Source organism: Pinus tabuliformis, chromosome 4_2 (assembly GCF_031772625.1).
Source record: "Pinus tabuliformis cultivar Carrire ecotype Pingquan chromosome 4_2, CPIR1, whole genome shotgun sequence".
Lineage (NCBI taxonomy): Eukaryota > Viridiplantae > Streptophyta > Pinopsida > Pinales > Pinaceae > Pinus > Pinus tabuliformis.
Genome location: NC_142304.1, coordinates 547,760,383 through 547,771,074, shown reverse-complemented (window position 1 = coordinate 547,771,074; position 10,692 = coordinate 547,760,383).

Genomic DNA, 10,692 nt, shown 5'->3' with positions numbered 1-10,692 from the left:
AATTTGGTTCATCATCAAGAGGATAAGATGAACTTCATTAGTTGCTTGGAAACATGTTAACAAATAATACTTTCATGTGATGGATCGTTAAGACATTTTTATAAACAATTCTACTCACATAAGCCTTATAGATTAGGATAAATAATTTAGTATGATGAATCCATGACATCACTACACTCTCAATTCTACTTCATCACTCACATTTAATTCACACTTACATTTACATGATCATATTCTTGACTCAATAAAATAATTGTAAGAGGTACATTTTCTAAATGTTTTGATTCCCTTAATTCTACTTCATCACTGACATTTAATTCACACTTACATTTACATCATCATCTTCTTGACTCATTGAAATAATGGTAAGAGGTACATTTTCTAAATGTTTTGATTCCCTTGGTTGTACAAGGAGTAAGAAATCTACTATTTTTCTTAAGATGGGAGAGAACCTATTCACAATGTTTTAGAAGCACAAGTGGTTTGGCCTAAGATGCTTGCATTTTGCTTTTTCCTTTCAATGGGATAAAACTCATTAGCTGGGTTATGTCTAGTAGATTTCCTTATATTAAAATAATATAACGAGTGATATTAAGGATCGCTCATCTAAAAGACCTATAGTCCAACTCAACTATCTCTTGAATGGTGCTAGCACATTCAATTTATCCTTCTATTGGGGTTTTATCCAATGATCTCACACAACTTGTTTGATCAAATGTAGCAAACACTCCATAATCACACATTTGTTTGACACAATTTCCTCCCTCAACTCTAAAATTATGACTTTGATCAAATGTAGCAAAAACTCCATAATCACAAGTTTGTTTGAGACACTTTCCTCTCTCAAATCTAAAACTAGCATTTCCACTAGATGTTGCAAAGAGAACCTCCTAAGGCGTATGAAAGAAGAGCATAAATGAAGACAATTGTGATATGTTATCTAAATGTTTCCTACTTTGGACTGTTTCCTTTAAGGCATATGAAAGAAGAGCATACATGAAGACACTTGTGATATGTTATCCAAATGTTGCCAAGTTTGAAACTATTTCCTTTAATCAGCTATATAGGAACATGCCTCCAATGACTCATGACATTTGAGGATGTCATTTTTCCCTCCACGTATTTCTATTTTTATACTTAAATAAGTGTAGAGATAACACTTATGATTTTACATTCACATTTTGATGTATGGCAAAGTCTATGAGGTTCAAATATTGAAGATCCTTTTACCTTGTGGTACACAAATCCAATATCTTTTACAAAAGGTCATACCAAAAATAAAACAATAAAAACAAAATATACCAAAATTTGGAAAAAAAAGTAAACAACATTTCCAATAAGCCACTAGGAAAAAACTATTAAACATCACCCTACCAACGCTTTGTTCCGCCTTTATGGCCAAAATCAGGAAAAACTATTTGAATGAGAATAAAGCTTATATCTTTGTGTGTTCTTGATAAAGCCAGGAAGGAAGCATCAAGTGCAAATGAAAAAAGCTCTCAAGTTCCTTTCTGTTGGATTTACAAAATATACATATTTACAATGTAATAAGTAACATGTATAGGGAAACAGATTATATTATTATTCGAAGAAAAATTTTCTTTACTCTTTTAGGTTGAGCAACAATCTTACAAGATACATATGAGAAGAGATTGGCTTCTATTCTAGTCCTCGTTGTAATTTTGCTAGGTACATTGTGTTTGGAGTCAAATAGAATGTTGTAACTTCAAATAGAAGCCAACTCAGATATCTCAATGAAAACTGATAAGAGGTTGGCTTCCATCCTAGTCCTCATTGTAATTTTGTTCGGTACATTGCTTTTGGGGTCAAATAGAATGTTGTAACTTCAAACAGAGGCAAACTTAGATATCACAATTAAAATTGATTTTATTGAGATCAGATGAAAAGTAGAGATCTGAATTTGGCCATGGCCATACCTTTATAGTTTGTTGCCAAAGTTTGCCATGTTGTCTTTGCTGAAGACTTCCTTCTCTTAGATAAACCACTGGAAAGCAAATCCAATTTCAAATTGAACATAAGAAAGTTACTTCATAACTATAATTTTGACCTCTTCTATTCTAATGCAGATAGATGATTTTTTCATAAATTAGTTCTGTAATTTAAATTGAGAAAATTTCTCATCTATAAATTGATCTTGAAAATGTTTTAGAGTTCTTTACTAGATTTGATCATTAACGCATGCCTTAGGTAAAGTCTTATACTTATTGACAACATAATGCAGGGGAAATATGTAGGATCAAGATTTTCTCAATATCATATCGTCTTGTCAGTTTTGATTTCATATATGAATCTAAAAAATTATCAAGAAAACCAGATGCTTTTAATGGAAAAGAATGAAAAGTAAGTTAAGATAAATTGTTGAAGCAGTGGAATCCAATAATTGAGAAATTTTCAATTATCTAACAATAAATCCGATGATGCAAATTTTTCCATAGGAAAGGCTTAACTATCACATAGCACATTGCGAGATGCGAGATGTGGTTGTACCTTCATGTGTAGATAAATTTTCATATTAAAATTCATAATTATTCTTACTTGTACCAGTTCATAAATATGTGTAATTTAAATTTATGCATTTAATTTCATGATCCATCATATATCATCTTTTCACATATAGTTATGTTTAATTAATCAAGTTCACTCTCATCATTAGTTAGTCCCAATTAGTCTCAATTTATTGGGACTAAACTCACATTCTACTGTGGTTATGACACACCTGTGTAAATATGTCATTTTTTACTAATTTCCACCAAAATATTAGTTTGAATCTTAAATTATATGTAACTTTTTAATATATTAATGGTCTAAGATTAAATATTAGAATATAAAATATTATATATAATTCTAATAGATAATAATCATAAATTATATATAATTTTTTAATATTATTAATGGTCTAAGATTAAATATTAAAATAACTATGTATTAATATTGTATATAATTGTAATGGATAATAAATTATCTCATGGATTTACTATTTCCTTTATCATGTACTTGAATGGATCATAAATTTACATTTAACAACCATTTTTACTACATTAAAATTCCAAATTAGGTAAAATATTAAACATCTTTAGTGAGATTCACTAAAGCAAATAACATCTCTTAAATCAAAAGAAAAAGATAAATTCAACCATAGAATCTAAAATGCTGCTCCAAAATCTTTTCATATTTCTTTTGATTAGATATTTGTAAAATAAATCTTTAAAGGAAAAAACCATATCCTATGGATATATAAAAGACTTTAAAGACATAAATATTTCCACATCAAAGTTCTAATATTTGAAAATATTGATTTAATGTAGTTTTATTATAATTTTTGTTATCATGCCATAAAAAACATTATTAAATGTAATATTAATAGTATTAAATTTAATAACTTTGGATTAATAAAATATTAAATTTAATATGATATTCAATTTGTTATATTATAATATATATTAATATATCATGATATATGTTAACTCTAGATATATATATGGTGGGAAGAACAAAGATATAAAGTGATAGATGTGGAAAGATAGAGGGAGTGATAAGGGACATATGGAGATAAAATCAAGAAGAAAGCCATAGAGAGAGAATAGTGGAGAGAGAGAGAGGGAGTGACAAGGGAGATATAGAGAGAGTGTGTGTATGTTTTGGGGTGATATAGAGAGACAAAGAAGGAGAGATGGAAGGATGGGGGAAGATAAGGAGAGAGAAGGAGAAAGGGAGGAAGATAGTGATATGGTTGGAGGGTGAATAGAGAGAGAGGGGGGAGAGAGACAGAGGAAGGTGAGAGAGAGAGGGAGGAAGAGAGAAGTAGAGAGGGAGGGAGAGAGAGATAGAGTTGGAGGGAAAGAGAGGGGGAGGAAGAGAGAAGGAGAGAGGGAGGGAGAGGGAGACAGAGTTGGAGGGAAAGAGAGAGGGAGTGATAAGGGAGATAAAGAGAGAGGGAGGAGAGTAGGAGGGAATAGAGATAGAGGGGAGAGAGAGTGAAGTGGAAGACAGAGGGAGAGGAAGAGGAAGGGAGAGATATATAGATATGGAGAAAGAGTGTGTATGTTTTGGGGGTGACATAGAGAGAAAAAGGAGAAGCAGAGGGAGCTAGAGATTGTTATGAAACCGAGTCACAAAAGGATAGAAAATATAGATCAACGACTTAGAAATCAACCTCTTTGATGGGGTAACCTTGAATACATTACAAAAATGAACATTTATTGAATGATACAAATGACAAAACCTCCTTCCTATATATAGGAGTCTAAGGGGTCACAATATAACCTAAGACGACCTAACAATAATAATATAGGGGCACAAAAATAATAATAGTGGGCTTCTGTGGGACACAATAATAATAATATAGGGACAATAGGGGCACAACAATAACAATAAGGGATACAATGACAATAGTAATGGGGGAATCACTAGAATTATAGGGACCTAACATGCCCCTCTCTTTCAAAAAAGTGTTGTCCTCCATGCTTCAATAGCTCTGGATGCTTCTGTATAAAATTCTCATCCTCCCATGTGGAATATTCAGTGGGTAAACTCTTCTACTTGATGAAATACTCTAAAATTGATTGATTTCATAGCTATCAAGTTCTTTTTTCTTTGACTGCTTCAGGTTCCAATATGATTTTTCCTTCTTTATCAAGTTCTGGAAATATTGTTTGAACTGGGATCTTGTGACCTATAACCTTCTTTAAGCATGAAACATGGAAAACTGGGTGTACCCAGGAAGCTGCAGGAAGTTCCAATTTGTATGCAATAGTACCTATCTTTTGCAACACCTTGTACAGACCATAATACTTTGGTGATAATTTGTTATCGTTCTTAGCTTGCTTGAGGGACATTTGTTTATATGGTTGTAGCTATAGGAATACCCAATCACCTACATCAAAACTTCTTTCACTGCGATGTTGATCTTCTTCTTGTTTCATTCTATGCTACACCAAGGTGAAGTTATCCTTTAAGAGTTGGAGAACTTGTTGTTGATGCTCGATGTGATCTTCCACTCCTTGAACCTTAGAATTTTCTCTTAAATATGAAGTGATGGACGGTGGATGATATCCATAAAGTGCCATAAATGGGATCATTTTTGTTGCAATATGGAAGGAATTGTTATACTACCATTCAACTAGAGGCAACCATTTGAACCATTGTGTCTATTTATCAGATACAAAGAAATGAAGATATCCTTCCAAACATTTGTTTACTATCTCGATTTTCCCATCAGATTGAGGACGCTAACATGAGGTATGAACTAATTGAGTATGAAGATAAGAAAATAATTTTGTCGAAAAATTTTCAGTGAAAATGGGATCTCTGTCACTTACAATAATCTTTGGGTTTCCATGTAGCTTTTGGATTGTTTCCATAAATGCAATAGAAACTATACTTGCTTTAAATGGATGAGATAATCTACAAAAGTGTGCATACTTGGTAAGTTTGTCAACTACCACCATGATAGCACTCTTTCCTTCAGACTTGGGTAAACCTGTGATAAAATCTATTGAAACCTCCTCCCAACGTTGGTTTGGAATGGATAAAGGTTGTAATAGACCTGGGTCTTAATTGTTTCCACTTTATTTTGTTGGCAAACCGAATATTCCGCCACAAAATTTTGAATATCTAATTTAAGGTCATCCCAAAGAAACTCCTTCTTAACTTTGTGGTAAGCTTTTAGAAATCGTGAGTTCCCTCCTAAGAGAGAGGTGTGCAATTCCCTAAGAATATTTTGTTTGACCTAGGAATTCTTACATAGGTAGAACCGGTATTTGTACCATAGCGAATCATTTTTCCAGCTAAATGTATCAGATCCATTGGGATATTGTTGTATCTTTTGAATGAGTTCCAACATGTCTTCGTCATTCTTCCATTCATCCCTTGCTTCATTTATCCAATCTAGTTGGATAATAGAAATTGCACAAAGAAATTCTTCCACATCCTCATCCTTTCTTGAGAGTGTATCTGTTACAACATTTTGCTTCCCTTTTTTGTAGATGATTTCAAAGTCATAACCCAACATCCTTGTGACCCATTTTTGCTGCTTCTCTGAAGATAATCTTTTTTCTAGAAAGTATTTAAGACTATCATGATCTGTTTTTACCTTGAAGTGTCTTCCCATTAGGTAGGGTCACCATTTCTTAAGTGCATATAGTATTTCCAACATTTCCTTCTCATAAATAGCTTTTTATAAATAATTTCCTTTTATTGGATGATTTCAAAAGCAATGGGTCTTTCTTCTTGCATTAAAACAACACCAATTCCATTTCCTCAGGCATCACATTCCACAATAAAGGTTTTTGTGAAGTCCCGTGTAGCTAAGACCGATGCTTGGAACATTGCCTCTTTATGATGTTCAAAGGCTTTCATTGCTTATGGAGTCCATGAAAATGATTCTTTATTCAATAATTTTGTTAGAGGTGCTTCTATGCTCCCATAATTCTTAACAAACTTGCGATAATACCCAGTCAACTTGAGAAATCCTCGCAGATGCTTTATGGATTTGGGGATTTTCCATTCCTTAATGGTTTTATTTTTTCTAGGGTCTACCTTAACACCTTCATGAGATACAATATGACCGAGATATTACACCTCTTGTTATCAAAAAAACATTTGGAGATTTTCGCATATAATTTCTTTTCCTCTAATAGATTGAACACCCTGTCAATGTGCACTACTACATGTAGGGGGGTTTTAAGACAATATTTGAGTCAATTGTCTTAACTTAAGACAAAAAGAAACTTGTGTATTGGCTTAAATATTGTCTCTAAGCGGGTGTCTCAAAGTTTAATGTCTCAAAAATTTGTCTCTATAAAGACAATATAGAACACATATTATTATTGTCTATATAAAGACAAGAATTATTGTCTATTAAGAGACAATTTGATTTGTCTCTCTAGAGACAACTTCATTTGTGTCTCTTTAGAGACAATTACATTTTTGTCTTTTTAGAGACTATAGCTGAGATTAAAAACATATTGTCTCTATAGAGACAATATGTCCATAAATCAAAATATTGTCTCTCTAGAGACAATATAAAAAATTATTTAAAAAAAATAAATGTCCATAATTCAAACTATTGTTTCTCTAGAGACAATATAAAAAATTATTTAAAAAAAATAAATGTCCATAATTCAAACTATTGTCTCTCTGGAGACAATATAAAAAATTATTTTAAAAAAAATAAATAAAATCATTTTGAATGTTCTTTCAAAGTAGTTTCACATTCAAAGTTCACAAATAGTACTTGTGTATGAGAGAAACCACCACATAAATTCCCGTCTGATAGAAACCAGTGCATATGGGTTATTAATATTACCTTTGTTTAGCAAGAGGGGATTCAATTCATTACTAAATTTACGCCCAAGTTTTACTTTGTGTTCCAACAAAACCTGCACCCCTATAAATCTGTAGGTTTACTCTGCCAATTAAATAATAACAAGCTGTGTGTGCAGCGCTCAGTCCAGCATTCACATTTCGACACAAGTAATTACTAACATCACAGTGCACCGTTCCATGCCTGACATGGTTTTCTTCCAACAGACATGAAGACAAGCAACACTTTAGAAAATATTGCTCGAGTATCAAACATGTGAAACCAATGTTAAGTTATGTTATGTTCTATGCTTATAACAGTTTACTTCTTTTTCTTATTATATTCCACCGATTAGCAATCACATGTACATAAAGTAAAGTGTAGATAGAACATTAAATGATCGACAGAAAACAAGCCAAGACAAGAGACACAAGATGTGGCGGCTAGCTAGGGACAAACCCCACAATGTGTGGGGAAACCCTTTGATCAAATATTCTTTTATCTTCAATAAATCAGCAGAGAGAAAGAGTACAATAAATCTGATTCATATCAGTAGTAGCAAACCCTGGATCAGTAGCATCAGCATTAGCAGCTTCATTATCAAACTAGGGCAGACCATATCTCACAAATCGACCATCGGATTGACTTCATTCCACCACCAAAAGTTTCGGCTTACAGAGGAGGTTCTGATGAACCTACAGCGCAGTTCAAATGAGGAGATCTTCTAGGCCACGCAAGTCAATCTTTACTTTTGCAGTTGCAGCTTCAGTTTCAGCAGTTTTCGGCTTCAAACTAGGGTAGTCGATATCTTGCTAACCGTTCGTCGGATTGACTTCATTCCACCACCAAAAGTTACGGCTTTCAAGGAAGGTTCAGATGAACCTACAACACAGTTGCGAAGATGAGATCTTCTAGGCCACGCAAGTCAATCTTTACTTCTGCAGTTGCAGCTTTAGTTTCAGCAGTTTCCGGCTTCAAACTAGGGCAGTCGATATCTTGCAAACCGTTCGTCGGATTGACTTCATTCCACCACCAAAAGTTGCAGCTTTCAAAGAAGGTTCATATGAACCTACAGTGTAGTTCCAAATATGATATCTTCTAGGCCACGCAAGTCAATCTTTACTTCTGCAGTTGCAGCTTCAAATTCAACAGCTTCCGGCTTCACATGTGTGAGAGAGAGAGACCCATTTCAGCGCAGTAGAGAAGAGACTCATATCTGCGCAGTAGAGAGAGAGAGATGTGATGAGATGAGTGAGTCCAAATGAGGAAAAGTTCTCTTATATTTATACCCAATGTTGGTGGGTGAATAGATGCGACTATTGGGCTTCTGAGCCTACATGAGTTGTAGGTCGGCTTGATAATAATTCCATAATCAAAATAAATTCATATCTCCATGAATACTTATCGGAATCGGATGATCTTTATATCAATCTTACACCTCGCGACAAGAGGAATCTAATAAATATATTATCAGCCATGAATAAGATGACCCACATGAAGTTTTGCGCTGGTTGCCAATTTTAACACTCCCTCTCAACCATGGAGAACTTCATCTGCAATCTGTCTATCGATCGTTACTATTCATCCATCAAATGCACTGCCCTGTATAGCCTGACCCTTGCCCTACTCTGCTCTATTCTGCCTGTTCTGATTTGTCTTGTTTTGCCCTGCACTGATCTGTACTGTTTTTCTCTGTTCTGCTCTGCTCTTGCATTGTTCTGCTCTGCTCTGCTTTTTTCCGAATTATGAAGAAGAAGAAATGATCGAGGATGTATCATACTGACTCAAAGTCAGTCTCAGAGTATGTACCACTGGCCCCAGACTAGTCTCAAGCAACCCAAAGTCAGCGCCATAATGAGTACAACTCCAATGGTCCCAGACCAATATCATCCTCCATTGAATCAAAGTCAGTTTCAGAGTATGTACCACCGATCCCAGACCAGTCTCAACCGAACCGAAGTCAGCGTCATAGTATGGTACAACTCCTACCACTGGTCCCAGACCAGTATCATTGATCCCAGATCAATGGAGGTCATCCTAGTGTAGGGTGTACGGTAGTTACAACGATGCGTCCATCGGTACTACTATGGTCCCTAACTTCATTTCCCTGCTCATTGATTAGATGAGAGGTACTTCCCATGAGTTCCAGACTGCATGGGTAGGATGCCTCGACAGGAGAACTACTCAATCTTGTCCTCACAGGAGAACACACCAATCCTGCTACAATTGCCATGGAGAACACATCAATCCAGGCTGCCATGGAGAACATATCAATCCAGGCCTCACAGGAGAACACATCAATCCTGCTACAATCGCCATGGAGAACACATCAATCCAGGCCTCATAGGAGAACACATCAATCCTTCTACAATCGCCATGGAGAACACATCAATCCAGGCCTCACAAGAGAACTAATGATCCTGCTACACAGGAGAGCGAATCATCCTGTTCCACAAGAGAGCGAATTATCTTGTCCCACAAGAGAGCGAATCATCTTGTTCCAGTGTGCACCACCAGGGGAGGGTGAGTCACCCTGTGGTCGTATGTTGCTCCCGTAATAACCGCAAGCCCTCAGTGCTCCCAGAGCTCAATGTATGCAACATGCAGGACCCTTGTACAAGGGTTTCTTATCGACTCCAAGTCGTTTTGGAAAATCATAGATTAGATCTTTCCTCGGGGCTTTGACAAGGTGTATCAACCTGTACATCATCTTAATGCGATGGATCCTCCTTGTTCATCAACTTAACATATCCAAGATGATGTCTATCTGCTGGAGCAATCGATGAATACGAGATTCCTCAATAATCAAATCCCACCTCTGGTTGTTATAGAGAATCACAGTGGTATCCAATGTAAATTCAAACAGCTCTCTGAAGAGCTTTCGCAACCAGACTACCTCACACGAGGTTATGCTAGCAACAATATATCCTACTTCGGTGGTGCTCAAAGCCACTGACTTCTGCTTCCTGCTCATCCAGGATATTGAAGCAGATCCCAAGGTGAAACAACACCTGGAAGTGCTCTTACGGTCCACCACACTGCCTGCCCAATCAACATCTGTATATCCAAGTAGTCTGACATCTCTGGCAGTGTATCTTAATCCATGAGAGATTGTGTCCTGAAGACATCTCAGAAGATTCTTGGCATCAATCCAGTGAGGCTCAACCAAATATGAGCTCACAATGCTAACTACAAAAAATATGTTCGGATGGAGGTTCACCAAGAACATCAATGTGAATGAGTTTATGAAACTCAGAGGCATTTCCCAAATCTGGTCCGACATCACTACCATATAACTTTTAAAAGTTAAGATCCTTGAGGTAGTCATAGGCTTGCAGTCCATCATACCAAATCTTTCCAATATCTTT